The following is a 19,623-nucleotide window of genomic DNA, read 5'->3' as shown; positions in this document are numbered from 1 at the left end:
AACCTGGTTTCATACAATGAGCTTGAAATACTTAATGGACCTATGTAGTGTCCAGTGGAACTTGAAGCAGCACAGAGTTCGGTCGCGAGTCTGGTGGAAAGTCACTGTGGACTCTCAGGCCACCAAGGTTCTGTTTTCTCATCTGTAAAATGAGACTGAGACCTACTTCACAGAATTGTTGAGAGAACGTACGCTAAATAAGATAGCCATGGGAAAGCACCCAGCCCTATAGCTGGCACGTGGTGGGAACTCCACGCATGCTCGTTGAACCTGAAGGTGATCATGACCATGGATGTTTCTTTGTCTAAATACCATTACCACCAACGTGTGGGCAGCTTGTTCTTTTCATCGTGGTCTCCTCAGGGCAGTTCTGGCTAGGTGGAGAGGACTGTGCTTGGGGTTGCCAGGAGAACAGCCAGTAAGAAGGGAGCTCTTCGTGTCCACCTCCTCAGCTCCCACGCCAGGGCTGTGCCTCGCCTCTTCCCACTCTCCCACAGCCTCCCTGCCCAACGGGATTCCAGAGACTGGGAGGTACTCCCCAGCCTGACTCAGGCAAACTGAGCTCCTGGCTTCTGACATGCAGGCCCTGAGGCAAGTCTTGCTCTGGGAAGATGAACAGGTTTTTATTATCTCCACTTGAGGAAAAAGCTTCAACTTCTGGCTGCTGTGGGAGGCTCGTTCCCGAGAAGAAAAATGACCTCTGGTTGCAGTTCGCATGGGACATCTCCCCAGCTAGGCTGGGAGCTCGCTGAGGGCAGGAACTTGGCCCCTGAGGTTTGTTGAATTTTAATTCCTCTGTGTTTGGTTTCTGCTTCTGAGCCAGGGTGTTCTACCAGGTAAGCAGAGTTGATGCCTTCCTCAAAACTCAGCAGGAAAATGTCATTCATTCTGGGTCAAGGTTAACAGGGTCTGGGGCCAACAGGCCCTGCTGCTTCCTCCTCCTCCTTCCCAACTCTGCACCTACCCCAGCCTATGATGCTGAGGGTCTGGGGAGTAGATTCCTAATCCATGCCTGAGTGTGTTAGGTTCTTTAATAAAGTTCAATTCACCAGCCCTGAATTATATCACCTTTAGCAAGAAATTGAGGCAGCTCCAAGGGCTCACAATTCTCCCATGGTCTCAAACACTGGTCTGTGGAGCATTGGATGGAGCAAAAGACTCTAGGGTCTGTCCCTAACATATCCATGGACACTTGCCACTAAAAATAAGCCAATTAGAGCCAGCCCCATGGTGTAGTTGTTAAATTTGGTGCACTCTGCTTTGGCGGCCCCAGTTCACGGGCTCGGATCCCAGGGGCAGACGTACACCACTTATCAGCCACACTGTGGTGGCAACCCACATATAAAGTGGAGGAAGATTGGCACAGATGTTAGCTCAGTGCTAATCTTCCTCAGCAAATAAATAAATAAATAAATAAATAAATAATAAGCCAACTAGTATGAATCTACCTTCCACTCCTCACATCTTCTCTTCTTCTGGGTCACCTTTCAGACTTCTCTGGCAGTACAAGGCAGACATCCCTGGGCTGCTTCTCATCCCAACTAGCTATAGCCATAATGCACGTTAACTCAGCCCCATGCCCTTTATAGCAATTATGGTGTTTCAGCAAAAGGGTTGCACCCAGACCAGCCTTCCCTCCCTCACATTCCCCTGGGCTGGCTGGACCCCCTCCTTCAGTGGCCAGTCCAGCCTATCTTTGCATTCGGACCAGCCTCTGACCCTCCCAGGTGAGCAATCAGCCATTCACGTTCTCCACTTGGAGAGCAATCAATTTAGCTTTCAGAGTTTGGGAGACACAGGAAGATTTTCCTAAAGGAGATTCCCCTCTTCCAGCACAGACTTCCAGTTGCCTAGCAACTGTAGGACGGGATCTGGGAAATCCAGAGCTTACTCCACAACCCCCTGTGCTGCGATGAGCTCAGTGTGGCCCACCTAGAGGAGAATGAGCTGCAGCTGATAATTATCAGGGGTAACAACCATAATCCCAGGCCTGCTATTACTGTGTTTACCAAGGAGCAATTGCTACAGAAGCGCACACCACTGGCCTTTCCCAGGCCCTCACCCTTCCCGCCCTATGCTGACTAAGGGAGTAGAAATAGCCTCAGGCTGTTCCCAGGAGTAGAAGGTACAGCCTCAGAGTGCCCCAGGCTGCTCTGACACCGGTTCTGCCACTTCGGCTGCTCCCCAAAGCTGTGAGTGGCCCCCAAAGAAGCAGGAGGAAGGATGTGAGTGAAGTTCAGTGCACACACCCTTGGCCTGGGGTGGGGGAGCGGCGGGGACAGGGAGCGTCCAGGGCCAAGAGAACCAGAGGTGATGTTTGGGATGCAGGAGGTGCTGGCCTTAAGGGGATGTGAGCTCTCTTTTTCCTTCCTGAATCCAGTGGTCTGCTCTCTGCCCTCCTTTCTGAGTGGCCCACCCAAGGCCAGGCTAAGGATGAGGAATAGGTGTGGAGCTGAGAATGCCCCATCCTCCACCCCCCCAAACCCCCACCCCTCCTGGTCTCCATGTCTCCAGCTTTGTCAACTGTGGCAGAGATGAGTAAAAGGGAATTCCATCCAATGCCAAGAAGCCAACCAGGAAGGAGAACAGAAGTCTATAAAGCCAGCCCACTTGCTTCTCTCCCTTGGGAACTCCCTTGTTTACGAGCTGCTGAGCTAAGCTTTATGGGTGAAAAAAACACCCAGATTTTCAGCAAATGGTCTCTCTGAGAATGACATTTTACCCTTCCAGAAAGCCTTCTGCTCTGCCTTCGGTCTACGTCCTCCGTGCCCTGGGACCTGAATCCTGGCTGTAGCAACAATATCCTGATGTGTCCCACCTCTTTTCTGTGGTTTCTCTCCCTCCGTGAGGCAAAGGCGAGAACAACACAGAGCCTCCGTGGGAATCAAGACCATGAGGTCCAACTAACCAAAGTGATGGAATCTTAGACTAGGAAAGTTTGGCGTGACGTTAGATCTAATCTAATCTTATGTTCCCATTTTGCAGATGAGGAAACTGAGGCCCAGAGAGGGAAAGTTGCTGACACACTATCACACTACTTGTTAGTGGTAATATTGAGATCAGAGCGCAAACTTCCTGACTTCTACTCAATATTTCTTTCCAACACAGCGACCTGCCTCTTGATTGTGCTTGCACTTTGGGTTCAGATCACAGAAACATAGATTTGTTTCTTTTTTTAACCTAGCATTGTAGGGTTAGGTACCAAACACTGAACTTTTTCCAAAAAATTTTACAAGGATCTTATCCTATCCTTGACGCACTGTTTTCAGCTAAATGAAGTTGGTAATATTACTCTCGTTGTATAGGTTGGGAAACTGAGGCCAGAAAGAGTTGCCCTAAGTCACAACAAAGATGCATCAAAAGTGAGAAGAGAAGTTCACGTGTCCTGACTCTTTATCCAGTGCTCCTTCCACTGTACTCCATGACTCCATAAGTTAGGCATTGTCACCCAACTAACCAAACTAACCAAATGATACTGTCACAACTGCCCCTTCCAGAGAACAGGCCTGGACGCACATCCAGAACCACCACAGCATTTTACTTCTCAGCTAACCTACCTCCTCATGCAAGTCACTGGTCCCTGGAACTTCCTCCTTGAGGAGAAGCCATTTTTCCCTTTCCCTATTCACTGTCCCTGTCTCTCAGCTTCTCCGTGCCTTTGGGAGAAGAGCTCTTCTCCTCCTCCATTGATTCCCACTCCTGTGAGAGAAATGTCAGTGAGAATGCTCGCTCAGATTTCCTGGATGCCTCTGGTGTTATTGTCAGCGAGGGGGGCCTCCAGCACCTTCTGCAAGCTGTAGGGTGTCCACGAGGAAGCTTGGCTTGTTAGAGCAGTTCCTGCTCTTGCCTTGGCCTCCCTGCTCTGGACAAGGGTTTCTCTGCTCAGATCCTCGCAGATCTTGTGATAAGGCAGTGGTTGTCAAACTTCTGAGAGCATCAAATCACTTGGAGGGCTTGATAAGCATAGATCACTGAGGCCCATCCCAAGAGTTTCTGATTCAGGAGGTCTGGGGTAAGCCTGTAATTTCACTTCACGTTCCCAAGGGATGCTGATGCCGCTGGTCCAGAAACCCCACTTTGAGAACCACTGTGATAAAGGACACGACTCAGGGAATCTGTGGTCAACTACACGAGTCTGCAGTATGGGGAGGGTCAGGGTTGGGGCCAGGAAGGAGTTTGAGGACAAGCCACCTACATTGTGCAGGTGGTGCATGCACATGTGCCTATTTAGATGCTGTTCCCCAGAAGAGTGTAGCAATTTTGGAATTGGGAGCCTAGAGATGAAAGTCCCTGGCAACTCCCAACTTGACAGTTCACTTGCTGTTTTCACTCTCCCTCTCCCCTCCACCCTCAGTGGCTTCCCTCCAGAGAAAGTTCCCTGAAATTGGCTGGCAGGTGCCTCACAGGCAGTGGGGGTGGGAGTGCCAGGGCGAGGGGAGAGTCGGGAGAGAAGGTTGCAGGATTGGCAGACTGCACTGCTGAGCCACAGGTCTCTAAGTGCACCTGACTACAAGGCTCAGTAAGAGGCTCAGAGAGTTGATTCGCTGGCCAGGTGGGGCCCAGATGGGTTGCTGAAGAGGGAGGCACCAGGACAGGGGGCACAGCCCTAGCCATTGCCTGTCTTCTGCTGGCAACTGCCCCTCTCCCGTCCTGGGCTCTTTCAGAGGGCCCAGGCAGGGCCAGATGTCTGCCAGATTTCCGAGAGGGCAGGAATATAGTCTCTCGGAAGTTGGACGGGGGTGGCTCTAGGAGAAGGGGCTACCTCTGTTGGGGGGGGGGTGGCATCCAGACATTCTCCCTGGCCCCAACCTCCCTTCCCCCAGGTCCCTTGGTGTCAGAAAGCCCAGGAAGAGAGAGAAAGACAATCCCTGTGCAAATCAGCGCACATCAGTGCTCGGAGCACAAGACTGCCAGGGAGGGTGAGAAGCAGAGGCCTTACAGCTCAAAGAGGTAGTAACTAAATGCCAAAAAGCTGGCCCAGCCCTCCTGAGCCAGTTCCCAAAGAGCTTCGCGGTAGCCAGTGGACTTAACGTGCCCAGAAACTGCCTTACCTGTACGCTGAGGTGGCTTATAATGTACAATTTAAGGGCGAGCCAGGCAGATCTCCTGTTCCCAAATCCTCTCCCATCACCTAGAGTAGGGCCAGAAATTTGCTTTCATTGCTTTGGGACTTGAGCTATTTTGGAGGGGAAGCATGGGTCGGGGGGTGGGGAGGAAGCATGAAAAGTTCTGGGAGTCTTCTCTGCAGCAAAAGGATGCCATCTGGGAGAGGGCACCGGGTAGATAGGAAAGCAAGTGGAGGAGAGAAAGAGAACTTGAGAAGGCAGTGCCCTACCCTACAGGTCGTGAAGAGGCCCCTGAACATGTGGCCTCATACTCGTGCCAGAGGAGCATCTCAGACATGCCACCCTGGCCCCTGTGAGCAACATGTTCAGCCTCCTCTCAGCCTCCACACCCTCGCCTCTTCCTGCCTCCCACCTGTCAGGCATGTTGCAAGACTTCATTGACCAATGTTTACAGAATGCTCCAAAGAAGAATGCTCCAGTTGCCAAATGCCTGAGTCATCTGGCCTAGTCACCCTTTGCTCCTGGTCTGGCCTTCCTACCAGAGTGGAGATCACGCTGAGCCACATTTCTGCACAAGGCCTCACCAGCCAGGAGGCCAAGCAGACTTTCTGGACCTGCTCTTTCACAAAATCAGGCAGGAGGAAAAGAAAGAAATCTTTAGTTAGTGCCTAATACATGCAGGAACTGAAGCAGACAGGCTCACATATATTATATCATCAAATCTTACAAACCTTGTGTGGCATTATGACATCCATTTTTCAGCTGAGGCAACAGAAGCAGAGAAGCTAAATGGTTTGACCCAAAGGCAGAGCTAGTAAGCAGCAGAGCCAGGAGTGGAACTTGGTTGTCTTCACCTGGGTTCCCCCCAAAAGCAGAGCCTGAGACAAAGGCTTATATGTGAATAGTGTCTTTGGGAATGTGACCCAAGGAGGCAGAAAGAGGACAGGAGAGAGAGCCAATATGGTGGTGCGCTATGAAGATGTCCATAAGGGTCAACTGGTTGACCAATCCCATGGGACCATCTAAGGACACTTAGAAATGTATTTCAGGATCATCCACTGGCAAGAAAGGGGGAAAGCATTTATCCACTGGCTCTGGTTCCCCACTGGTCAAGAGTTGCCCTATAGGGTATTAACTCTTCTGTATTTCTGAGTTGCACATGCAAAAGGCTGGGAATCCTGCATAGAACTGGCCACAGCGGCAGAGGCTGGAATAAGATTCCAGGCGGTGGAGACTTGAAGTGGTGTCTAAGGGCAGTGCTCTGGACACAGGTCCCACCACACTGTCCTAGATATGGTGAGTAACTTACATACCATCACTAGGGCGCTCAGGGGAAGAAACAAACGTGAATCACAGTCCATGACTTCCATCCATTCATTCAACATTTATTCATTCAATATTTATGGCAGGCCCACTATGAGGTAGACACTGGGGTTTAGCAGTGAACAAGGAAGGCAAGATCCTTGCTCTCTAATGGAGCTTAAATTCTGGTGGTGGTGGTGGTATGGGGAACACAAACAATTAGCAGCTGAACAAATAAACAAGTGCTGATTGTATTTCAGGCACAGTGCCAAGCACTGGGAAACTCCAGAACAGAGAGACACGGGAACAAAGTACCACAATCTAATGTGGTAACTGCTGTGGTTAGGGAATGCACAGCCTCCTCTGGAGCACAGAGAAGGGGCATCTTACTCCAGACTGGGGTTGGGGGGTGGGGGCAGGCACCAGGAAAGGCTCTCTGGAAAAGATGAGACACAAGCTCTTTTGAAGACCAGGCATCTCTGGAGTGGGGGAAGGGAACGGTGTGCTCCAGGGAGAGGGAATAGCCTGAGCGAAGACAAGAGAGGAATAAGAGTATGCCATGCTCTGGAAAGTTACAAATAATTTAGTGAGACTAGAGGGTGATATATATGCAGGATGGTATCAAAAGATGAGGCAGAAAAGATAGGCAGGGGATGGACCACAAAGACTTGAGTACCTAATACTGAAGCATTTGGATTTAATTCTGAAAGCAAAGGCGAGTCTCTTTTAGTCCTCTAAGCCCAATTAGCTCTTGAACATCTCAGTCAAGAACGGAGGTAGAGCCAACTAGTCAACACAGAGATAGGCCCCACTGGCCTTGGAATATCTGAGAATGGCTGGATCTGAGTTGCCCAGGCTACATGTCAACAACTCAGATCTCAACACTTGATGAGGCACAGTGGGCAGAGGGCTCACTCTTGGTCACTCTGCCCAGTGCATCAGCCTCAAGGTCAATCTCTCTGAGACTGAAGAATCCATCGTCTACCCCATCTCTTTCAGCTTCCAACTCAGCCCCTCCCCTCCTCGGCCTTGCCCTTTGCAGGCAGAATACCAAGGGCTGCCTCCAGAAGTCTGTGACATTGAGGACCCTGAGTTCAAGCGAGCTGCCTCTGGCCCTCCTTTCATTTGCATGAAATACTGGCCAGGGCTTTCCAGCTGAACCCCCACCACCGAGAGCTCAAACCAGAAAAGCAGTCAACATCTGGCTACCTCGCTCGCAGAGACCCATCACATCCATCATCTGGGCAGGAGAGGCTTCCTGCAACCCACAAGCACATTCTGCAATTCCCCTGCAGATCCCTTGTCAAACTGAGCCCCTGGCTTCCGTTCATTCTTCAAAGCAAAGAAGCCTGCAATGATCTGAATGCAAACAAGAGCAAAACTCCCAGCAACAGCCTTCCTGTGCTCAAATTCAGAGTAGAATGAAGTCTCATTCCAGCACCCTCCAACCCCAGAGAGGTTCTGAGATGACCCAGACCACAGTCACGGGGGCACAGGCCCTAGAGTTCAGAGGCAATTGAGCACCTTGACCCTCAGCCAGGGCCCGGGGTCAGCTCACAGGGATGGAATGAAGACAGCAAAAATGGCTCCTAACCCTAGCCCCGGTGTTTGGGTTTTTTTCTCCCTTGACCTGTCTCTACCCCAGCAAAATTCCCTGGCCCTGGATCCCATTCCTTCAGTCTCTTGGTCTGTGCTGGGAGGCCCTTTTCTGTGCCTGCTGGTCTGTTCCTTACAGCAGATGGTGATCCATGGCTGCATCATCCCCACAGAGGCAACATTTGCATTTCAGTGAGTCCTGAAGATTATGCCTGAAGCTCCACCAATGTCCCCACAGAAGCTGCAGGCCAGTAGGAGTCGTGGTTAGGGGCATGTGAGTGCCTTCTACCCCCGTAGGGCTTCAAATCACACACCCAGGTTCTCTGGAGCTACAAGACATGATCCCCTGAAGGACATTCTGGGCATAGGATTCTTCGAATGTCCATGGCTGTGAGAGAGGGAGGCTATTCCAGGGCAAACACAGACATAAACCAACAAAGCAGAGGTTGCCGTCCTCCAGGATGCCAAGGACTCTAAACCAACTCCTGGGTTGCTCCCTTGAACAGATAAGCAAATCAGAATCCTTGGAGAGAACCCACATCCTGCCGGTCTCCTTGGCTTACAGGTCCTACAGATGCCAGGACTCTTCCTAAGGAGGCTGCTGATGGGGGCAGGGACGGGGGAGGGGAGGATGGTGCTAAGCACTGGCCAGGGAAGGACCTTTTGGGCTTAGCAAGACTCCTATTGCCAAAGACGGGAAAAGAAAGATGGGCCCCAGAGCTGATTGCAGGCTGCCCAAGTGCTAGGATATCACCGCCTTTCACAGCAGCCATGGCAAGCCCCCACCTGCTCCATCCCCAGGCTCCTGGTAGGAGTCAACAAAACAGATCTGTCTTCATAAATCCAGGCCCTCTAACTGACACGTCTCATCTTTTAAAAAGACCAAGAGAGATTAAACCTCCTGGTCTCTTCTTGGATCTCAGTGACAGATTTTTCTGATTCACCTCATTACCTCCTCCTACAGGGGCCCGTTCATTTCCACCGTGTTTTCCTCTGGTTCTCAGTCCTGTCCCCATCCCAGCATACCCTACAGGGTGGGCTCTATCCTCACTCAGCCTTCGCCCTTGCAGACACGACCCCACTTCCTCCGTGTTTCTCTTTGGATTAATACAGTTTCACTTTTATGCCCCACCCCTACAGATCAAAGCCCTGGAAACCTTTCAATCCAGCCTCTCAGGAAGAAATAAATCACAGAGCAATGGTGTAAGAGGATGCTGACCTCTGGGCTTTGATTGAGAAGTAATGTGAGACAGGACCTCTCACACTGGCTTGGAACCCTTCCTGCCTCAGTTTGCTCTGAGTGTTAGTGGCCTACACAAAGATCTTAAACCCCACCATTCACATCTCTGAATCTCCCACAGCATCTAGCAGAACACAGTAAAAAGTACATACTCAGTAAATAACTAATGAATGAAATTGATGAATGAATGAGCCTTTCATTGAACACTGCCTAGAATCACTAGCATATTTCAAAATTGCAGGCTCTTGGAGTTAGAAGTGACCATGAGGGTCATCAATTCACTCCCCAACCAGCACAAGAACATGCAGTGCAGGATTTCTGACAGGTGGACATCTAGCTTAGACTCCTTGATCATCTCCATGACCATGAATGACTAAGGAAGCCCAGCCCCTCTCATAGTTGAGATCTCTGGTTATGAGAAACTCCTTTCTACTATTTACCAGCAATCTCCCCTCCGCACTGGCGCATGCCACACCCCTCCACATAATGACCACAGAACTGTTGGCAGGGCTTGTGTTTTCTGAGAGAGTGTAAGTTCCCCGAGGCACCCTAACTCAGTGCCCTGAGTAAGCGCCCAGGACAAACCGGCCTGCAGACTGGTTTGCTAACTGAAGCTGATAGCGAATTCCCTCTAGAGCACTGGGTAAGACAGAAGGAAAGGAAGCCAGGCCCCACTTGTCCCAACGCCACACAGCCAGGTGTCCACCTCTTCATACCTTCCTCCACCAAGAAGACAGCTGCTTAAAACCAAAAGAAACATAGAGGGATCTTAGAGTTGTTGGGCTCCCTTCCTGACCCTCACTCCCCTCCCAGGCCATTGAAATGTTGTTAACGCCTTCCCACCAGAAGGACATGCTTACGGAGAGAGCAAGGATGAGCTTTCCTAGACTGCGAAAAACAAAAACCCACTCCCTCTGCCCTCTGCTCAGTGTTCAGGACACTGTTAACTAACCCAGGAGATGGGAAGACAAATAGCAGGTTAACTTTGGACTAGGTTTCAGACAAGCTCTTCCAAAGCACCAGTCAATTTTTCTCATTCTGAGGCTTTCAAAGAACAAGATGCTGCCTATAGAGCCAGAGACCTGGCTGGCAGTTTTCTAGGCATTTGGATATTAAGCGAATGGAGATGCAAAGATACACTATGCAAATGACAGTCACATGACAAACCTCTTCTAGTCTATAACTAAGCACCTTTGGTACTGGACCACAGGCCTAGAACACGCCAAAGCACTTTCTTGCCTGGGGCCTGCAATTTGGTTCTAGGCCGGAAAAAGAGTGGAGGGGATATCAGAGAGCAATATTGATGAATATTTCTTCCCTGAAAGGCTGAGTTTTAAAGTCAGTGGGTGAAAGGTGTTACTGACCCAGGTTCGTTTTTGCCCACCACCCAGAAAGCCAAACACCGAGACGACGAGATTGCAGCAGACAGTTTACTCACAAAGCAGCCACTTGAGGAAGTGAGAGCATGAGCCTCAAATTCACTTCCCTGAAAATGGGGACTCAGGGATATTTATGGGGTAGGGAGCAAGGTGGTCTGAAATGTGGAGAGAGGTGATTGGAGGTGAGGAGAGGTGAGGTAATTGATGATGTGCGCAAGCGTAGTTAGACTTCATGGCTCTTCATAGGACGCATGCTCACAAAATGGTGGTGTTCACACCATCTGAGGGTGGAGTTTTTAGCCTCTTGAAGTCAAAACATCGCCTATTGGACATCTCCGTGGGCTTGGTTGATGAGTTGGTGGTCTCAACCGGTTTAAAGTGGACAAGGAGTTCTAATTCCTGAAAAACAGCTCACACACCCATTACCATGGGGACCCAGGCTCCAGGGGGGTGTCATCTATAGGAGCCTGGTGGGAGTCAGATCGCATATTGCCTAAACAGCACAGTTAACAATGGGTGGGTTGACAGCTAAAAGCTATAATCAGTAATTGCAAAAAGGAAAAAACTTTAGTACCTAGATACTTAATCATCAATGGCTGTTTGCCAGTTTCAAAGGGACCAAGTAGGAGTTGTAATAATGGTTGAGATGCGTTAAAGTGGCAGGTCTTTATAAAGTATAAAGCCTTATGTAAAGGTGAAATATTATAGACTATAAGAGCAGATCCACACATAGAAGATCCTGAGGAAATTTAGACACATTTTCCTTACGTGAGGCATAGTTCCACCCTGGGGCTTTTCATGGAAAAAAAGGAAAATAAAAGCTGGCTTTGTTGGACAGAAAAGAAACAAAAGGAAACGGATAAAAAGGTAAGTGCCAGCGATCTTCAGCGCCCATTGAACTCCGCACACCTCCCTTAAATATGTCCACCAAAACCTCTGCCTGTCCCCTCCAGGCTCAGGGAGGCAGCCCCAGCTGGGGTTCTGGGAGATGGCAGCAGAACCTTGGTTCTGGGATGGCCTTGGGCTTGCCTTTGCAGAGCTAAAAAGGAAAGAAGTTAAAACAATGCAAAGCCCTCCCACCGGATTCCACCTTCTTCTGTTGGCCACTTCCTTCCTTCCCTTCTTTTTCCTTCCCTTCCTGCAGGAGCTACTCTGCCCCACCTTCCTTCCTGGGGAGGAGGACCTGCCCTTTCCTCTTTTAGGGCTGGTGCCAAAGGGATGAACAATGTGACGCTGAGGGGGGCGGGGCAGGGGTGAAGGGAGTCTGCAGTTGGGGAGGAGGCAGATAGTGTACGAACCAAAGCAAAGAGTGACCAAGCAGAGATGGAGTAAGACAGAGGTATGTTTACTCCTGAAGTAGCTCAGGGGTCTTTGGCCAGTTCCCAGAAGCTTCCTTTACTTAAGCTTACAAGCAAAGAGACTACAGCAGCACAATCCCCACACTCCCATCACAGCCCCGCCCACGGTACTCAAATGTGATTTCAGGGTCCAGAAAAAAGGGTGGCATCAACGAGATACAAAGGGGACTCAACCTAGGGTAGCCATGTGCAATCTCTCTTCTGCTGTCCACAGCCCTCTGGAAGGAAAAAGTGAAAAGCAAACCCGGAAAGAGGCAGTGTCCACAGGGTTTCTGAAAGTCTTGAAGATGCTGAGGACTCAAAGTAGGTATCGCTAGAAAGGGGAGCGGACAATAGAAAAGGTAACGCGGAGCTGAAAAATACGAGCAGAGAGAGGGGAGCAGTCGCCCTTATAACAAATGTATGAAGCTACCAAAGGCGATGAGAGCGGGGCAGGGACAAGGTCAAATGCAGCCCGTTTTAAGGCAAAGCTTTGGAGTGAGGGCGAAACTTGAGGTGGCGAGCACAAAAGAGAAGGCACTCGAGGAGGCAGTTGAGGGGTGCAACGAGTGAGAGATGAAGACGAGAGAGCGAAGAAATCAAAAGGTCCATCGAGTGGAGAGGGCGCCAAGGAAACGCGCCCGGGAGCAGCCGCTTTGTCCGCCGAGGGCGGCGGCGAGGCCAGCACGTGCGGCGGGGCGCCCGGGGCCGCCGGCTCTCCGCAGAGGCGCGCCCGCGAGCAGGCGCGAGGCGCGGGGTGGGCCCTGGCCCCAGCGCCGAGCCGGGCCTCCTGCCGGCGGCCCAGCGCTACCAAAGGGCGCATTGTCGCGTCCCCGGCCGCAGCAGATTGCCGGTGTCCTGCAATACCCTCGCCCCCTGGCACGGCGCCACGGGCAAGGCCCGGGTCTTGGAAATAGCTGCGCCGTTGCCATGGCGACCAGGCAGCGCCTCCGCCCCCGCCCGTCCGCCCCGCCCGCTGCGCCGCGCCGCCGGCCCCCGCCGCGGCCGCCTCCCCGCTGCCTGCGCGCCCCCCGGTCACCCCGGCAACGGCGCCGCGGCGCGCGGGGGTCGGCCGCGGACGCAGCGCGGCCCCGGCCCCGGCCTCCCCTCCCGCCGCGCCGCGCGCTCGCCCCCCGCCCGGCCCCCTCCCGGGCCAGCATCGGGCCGGGCAGCCGGCGCCGCGGGAGCGGGCGCAGGAAGCCTCCCCGCCTCCTCGCCTCCACGCCTGCCCTCGGCCGGCCTGGCCCGGAAAGGCGGGAGCAGGGCGGGAGCGCCGCGCTGCTCTGTGCTCTCCTGGAGCCTCCCCCGGCCCCGCCGACCTGCTGGCCCCTCGAAATCCTCCCCAGATCACCCCGCCCTTCCTCCTGGGATGGGAGGAGACCTTGGCAGAGGGTCCCCGGCCTGCGGGGCCAGATGAAAGAGGGCCTCGGAAAATAAAGCCCTCTGGTGCCCGAGGGCCGGAGAAACCGGGAAGTGTGGGTCAAGGGGGCACTGGGCTGGAGGGGAAATCGCCCTCCGGAGCCAGGGTCGTGCATTCCAGGGAGGGTCCCTCCCCAAGTGCACTGCACCTCGTGAGAAAAAGTCCCTGTTGCTCCTTGCTGGGACTACCACCCCCCGGAGAGGAAGATTTCGACCGTGCATGGCCCTGGCGCGTTTTGTTGGTGTAGTGAGGAGGGAGCACTGCAGATCCCCAAGAGTGTCTCCAGCTTCCAGGGTGATTGGGTGAAAATTGAGACTTTCCCGACCGAACAAACTGGGTAGTGGGGGCGAGGGAAGGAGGAAGGAAAGGGGCAGACCAGAGACAGTTCCATTTATACCATCCCTCTTAGGGGCAGAATCTACCCCTGACTTATTTGGAATGGGAGCTCCTGCAGGGCAGATCCCACGGCACACAGAAGGTTCTGAACTAAATTAATGTTTAGTCAATGGATATGATTAAAACCAGATAGTGCCTCCCTCATTCAGTTGTACTGGGTGGGCAGAGCATCCAAGGAAATACACTACGAAAGTATTCCGGGGCCTTTGAAATTTGGTCTGAAATCAAATGAACATAAAACAATACCTTGCATTTGTAAAGTCCTTTCCTCTAAGAATGTCACCTCATTCCATGTATATTTTCTACTTGCAAACACCATAAAAATTCCAGAGCAAGAAGAAAACATTCATATGGGGCAAATAAAACAAGAGTCTCACTATCAATGGTCATAATAGAGGAGTGTGAAGAGTTAGGCTTTGATAGTTCTTAGAGTCTTGTATTTTCTTTGCAGTGGTATAGCGGGGTTACCTTGATGTGGTGGAAAGAGGTTAGGGATATACAGTCGGAGGAGCTAGCCATGAGACTTGCTGGGCCCTTTAGGCCTAAGTTTCGTCATCTGTGAAATGGTCGTTGGGAAAATGAGCTAATGTATGAAATAATCTTCATAAGCCATAGGATATGCCACACAAATGCTTCAGTTATCCGAACATCTATTAATTGGTATACAAATCACGATTCATATACTGTAGCTGCAAAATGCTTTCCCAAGACTTTGTTGGTTACGTCTCCAGATATCCTGGTAAGATACAGACAACCTCTGTATCAGAGAGAAAGTCATTTGTTTTTCCAGGGCCACTCCTGCATCCTTCAGTTTGGCATTAAAACACAAGATGACTTCCTTTTTACTTCTGAGCCTAAAAGACAGCTTCAACTGCTACACACTCCAGGTGTAGGCATCAAAACCCAAGCCCAGAAGAGCAGCCCCAGAAAGAGACAGGGAGTTCAAATAAGTGTTGACATAAGACCAGAATGACAATCTGTTGTTCAGAGAGCAAGACAAGAGGCTGCTCGGACTCTGGGGGTGGCCGATCTACAAGGGAGGGCATGGGGGCAGGACTGAAGGGTTCTATATGCTGTTGAATCCCCCTTTAGATTACTATAGACTGAACTGTGTCCCCTTGCCCCCAGTTCATACCTTGAAGCCCTAACTCCCATGTGACTGTATCTGGAGATAGGGTCTTTAGGAGGTAATTAAAGTTAAGGGAAGTCATAAGGACTGGGGCCTTATATAAAGAGGAAAAGAGAGATCTCACCACCACCACCAGGTGAGGACACAATGAGAAGGCAGCGGTCTGCAAGCCAGGAAGAGAGCCCTCTCTAGAACCCAACCATGCTGGCACCCTGATCTCAGACTTCCAGCCTCCGAAACTGTGAGAAAATAAATTTCTGTTGTTTAAGCCCCCCGGTCTGTGGCATTTTGTCATGGCAGCCGGAGCAGACTAAGACAAATATGTCTTCTCTTGGAGCTGAGCACCCCTCCTACCACCTCCACCACCTGGCGTTTTGTTCAGCACTTCCACAGTTGTCTCATTTTTAATTCGTAACCGTGTGAGTTGGAATTCGCAGGATTTATTTTTAAGTGAAGAAGCTAAAGCTCAAAGTGACTTGCTGAAAGTCATACAGATTGTGAATAGCCGAACCAAGCCTTGAGTCTCCCCAGACAACGTGTAGTCAACTAATGCGAAGGAGTTACCCTGTGCTACGTTCTGGTCTAGATTATGGGGACAGAAAGATGAATGTGATTTAGAGGTGAGGAGGGCACAGTCTGGTCAGGAAAAGAAACATGTGAGCAAATAATTACAGCAAGGAGAAATGTCTGCCAGGATTAATTGGCCCAGCAAGTATGTGGGGAAAGTAGTCCAGACAGAGGAATCCTGGGGAAACATGGCTTTTGGGGGAGCTGCAGTACTGCTGAGAGCAGAGCAGGGCAGAGCAGAGGGAAGGAAGGAGCAGAGATGCCCCAGATGCCGTTGGAGATACTGCTCTTCTTCCTCCTGCCCAAGGACTCTGATAGCCTCCCCAGGGTCTTGGCCAAAGGGGAGAACTGAACTTGAACAGAGATCAAGGCTAAGAGTCCTTAAGGACTTAATATCCCTTAGGAGAATCAACAATGAGCGCCTCAGTTAGGTTCCTATAAACATTCTACGTAAATTATCTTTGTTTGTTTGACCTGGGGGTCTGCTAAGGGTTAGTTTATTGCAGCCCTAAGCATTTGTAAATAAGCGATAATGTGCTTTATTAGGAGAAGGTATGAATTGCATACCTATGGCTTTCACTAGCAAGGTGTGGATGTTTTCACAGAATTCTGGTCTGCAGAGGCACAAAAGTCTTACTTAGACTAATCCATGATCATCCCTCACAATAGAAATGCAGATGAGGACCTTAGTTAATGAGGGGACTAATATCTATCTGCCCCCTCCTGGGAGCGTTAGTCCAAGTTCTTCCCAGTTATAGTCAAATAGAGAATTCGCTTATCTTCTACCGTTTTCTTTATGAGTACAAGTTGCATACTTGTGTTTATCACATCTTTAATCTGCTCAGACTTTCAGGGATTTATTAAACCACAGCACTCGCATGCCCTCCCCGGGGGAGGGACTGTATGTTGGGGAAGAAATGAGCCCAGGAGGGCTACTTGCACTTCAAGCCCCCCTCCCAGAAACCCGATTCCAGAGGCCTGCCTGCCTCCCAGGGGTACTCATTCTGAGCGCCAGGCCAACAGCCAATTTAAGGGCTGGTTCTGGGATTTCAACATCTCTCTGCCCAGGACCGAATGAAGACTATCACCTCTACCTCACTGGAGACCTCATTAGAACTTGAACTCTGGTCTCTCTTTCTTCCCAGCGGGTTCAATACAATGGAGAAGGTGAGGGGAGCAGGGGGGTCGGTGAGCCCACGACTCCCAGAGCAGCAGGAGTCCAACAGCCTCTGAGAACTGGAAGTGAGTAAACAAGCAATTACCTACAAGACAGCGGGGTAACCAGAGAAGTGGCTTAAATGATTTGATTCTACTCCCTGCCTGAGAGGACGTCCGCCTTCCCTCAGGCCCCGCTCCCACCCGCTTCTCAAGGCTAATTTCACCACCCTCTGGTACTTTGCTAGTGCAACTCCACCCTCAATGGAAGCAGAGTCCCAGGGCTGAGAGGTAGATGGCTCTGTTCTGGCTACATTCTTCTTGGCTTGGCCATTGTCAACATTGCTGCTCTTTGTCTACATTGTGAGAAAGGGGAAGGATCAGATGGGGCTGCTGCCTTCTCTGCTCTGATAACCCTATAGCCTTTGAATCCTTTTGGGGAACAGAATTTGGGAAGAAAGAGGTGACTCAGAATTTGCTTCTCAGAAACTGGAGTGGGAACCCAGCTGGGCTGCAGGAAGTGTGGGGTGGGAGTGAAAGAAACCTCGCATTCCTTTCTCTTTTGGCTGGGAGCTCCCTCCTGCCTACTGCTCCTAGGCTAGTCCCCATTTTTTTCACTTTCTCTGGTTCAACTGATATCACTGCAGATCCTGGCATGCAAAGGTCTCTACATAGATAAGATTAAGGTCCAGCACTTCAAAGAATTTACAATCTGGTGGGGAAGGGAGAGGTAAGGAATTTCAGGAAATTAAAAATCATGTATATAAATAACAAACAAAACAATGTACAATAGGGGCCTCAGGAGAAGTGCCACTGCTGCTATTAGCCCCAGTAACTTCTCACCTGGATTCTGAAACAACCCTCTAACTAGCCCTTGCCTCACCCTGCCTCCAGTCTTTCCGCTTCTTCCACTCCCCATCCTGTCTCAACACTACAGGCAGTGATGGATCTAAACGCAGATCTGATTGGGTCCCACCCCTGCTTAAAATCCTTCCTTGGCTCCCCCAAAACTTTCAGGCTGAAACCAAATCCCTAGCATGGCATGCCTAGCCTTTTGTAGCCTGACCTCTCCAAATCCTTGGGGCCATGTCCCACTCCACACCCATGCTCCAATGAGAATGAAGCATTTGCAATGTCCAGATACTACCAGCTTTCTGGCCTCAGGGCCTTTGCTCATGCAGATCTATCTGCCTGGAATGCTTTTTCTCTTATTCCTCATTTGGCTAACTCCACTTTGCCTTTTGGGACTCAAAACAGAAATAACCTCCTCTTCCCAGGAACCCTTCTCTGACACCCTTTGTTAAGCACCCCCATCAGTGGTTTTTTTTTTTTTTTTTTTTATCACCATAGTATTAAGCCTAAATTGTAACGAGTTTTCCATTCCTCTCACCTCTAGACATCGTCTCGTACTTACTTTTGTACCCAGTGCCTAGCACAGAGTAGACAATAAATGATGGTTGAATGAAAGGCTGAATGGCAGGCAGAGGAGTTCATAGAGAATATGGGAAGTCATCAGAGGCTTTTGAGTCAGAGACTGATAACATCACCAAAACTATATTGTAAGATGAGTAATCCATTAGTTATAAGGTAGGGAGGTTTGAGGCAAAGAGGAGAACAGACTGAAGTCATAAGGACTTTTGAAGTAAGGAATGAGAAAGGTGACAGTGGGAACTGGAGCGCAGGAATGGAGAGGAGCTTCACTGTGGAGGTAATGCCAGGAGCTTTAGCATGTGTTTGGATGTGTTGGCAGACGGGGCGGTGGGGGCAGGTGAGGCCACAGTCTTCAGCCCGGTGCCCAAGAAGGAACCTGAGGAGAAGAAGCAGACAGAAGTCAGGAGAAGGCACTGGATGCAGGTAGCAGTGGGGAAAGGGCTGCGAAGGCATCCGTGAGAGGAGATGATCTGTTTGTTTTTAGAAATAGCTTCAGCTAATTAGGACAGAAAGCAAACAGACTGGAGAAATTTGGAGTTCTGGGTTGAATTTTGTCTCTGGGTGGTCTAGACACGCAAAGACTAACAAGTTAGGGCCTCATCTTGTCCTTTCAGAAAATCATGATGGAAGTCCAGTAGTGCCATGGCTTTATAAATCTCTCTTCCAGCTTTAGCACAAAATGATCCTACTACCAAGGAGAGCGATTAATTCTTTTGCACTTTCCCCCATGTTCCAGAGGACTTTGCTGGGGGATGCTGCTGTTCCTCCACCGGACGAGGCTGTTTTATCAAATACACTGCAGTTCTCAGTGCATCACCTTTTCCTTCTCACATTCTTCCTGTTTTCTGACTCTGAGTTTATTTTAGTCTTGCGTTTCTCTTGAAATCATCACCAACATCTGTCTCTCCTGCCTTCCCCAGCCGTCCACTCCTCTCTCCTCTCCCACTCCTCCTCTCACCTCCTTAACCTTTCATCAGTTGCCTTAAGAGACGGAGAACTGCCCAGCTTCCCTCCTTCTTCTCTCTGTATCCGGAGCCTCTTTGTTGGACATGCCTCAACCTGTTCTCAGCCTCAGACTAATCCTCTGCAATACTGAAAATGACAGATGAGGTCAGACTTGCTTGGGAGGGAAGGAAGAGAGAATTTCTTACCCAGGAAAACACACTCATTCATAACTGGCCTTGCAAATGAGAATCCAGTACAAGAGTGTGCGTGCATGTGTGTGTGTGTGTGTGTGTTTCTGCTGACAAGAAACCCAAATCCTGCTTTCCTCATGGCACATGCCTGCATTCCAATATGTTTTAAACACCTAATATATAAAGAGGATGAAGCATCAGAAATATATATCTTTAGATTAGTAGCTGGCAGAACCAGGGTTTGGGGAAGCAATCCTTTATCCTCCAGGAGCCTCTCGCAGTTTGTTACCTTGCCAACTGGTATGCTGGAGTTTAAGCAGCAAGAGTCTTTGTGGGCTGGGAGTGAGGAAAAGAAAGCTGGCTGCTGATACTAACAAGGTCCCTGGAGTGATTTGTTAGTGTCTCCAGTCTCCTTTTATTTGACAGGAGAAGGAAAAGAAAGTGTTTATTCCTTCTGATGAGCCTCCTA

General features: G+C 50.4%; 1 long non-coding RNA gene across 1 annotated transcript; it reads left to right on the top strand.

The window, feature by feature from the left end:
• The first annotated feature begins 376 nt into the window (after positions 1-376).
• Positions 377-9,374, top strand: LOC138924017 (uncharacterized). Its single transcript, XR_011438475.1, has 3 exons — positions 377-531; positions 642-774; positions 9,105-9,374. It is a non-coding gene; the product is annotated as an uncharacterized lncRNA (long non-coding RNA).
• The last annotated feature ends 10,249 nt before the right edge of the window (positions 9,375-19,623 follow it).

The sequence above is a fragment of the Equus caballus genome, chromosome 5 (assembly GCF_041296265.1).
Source record: "Equus caballus isolate H_3958 breed thoroughbred chromosome 5, TB-T2T, whole genome shotgun sequence".
NCBI classification, from domain to species: domain Eukaryota; kingdom Metazoa; phylum Chordata; class Mammalia; order Perissodactyla; family Equidae; genus Equus; species Equus caballus.
The sequence above is the reverse complement of the archived record's forward strand: the minus strand, read 5'-3'. Positions and strand labels throughout refer to the sequence as shown.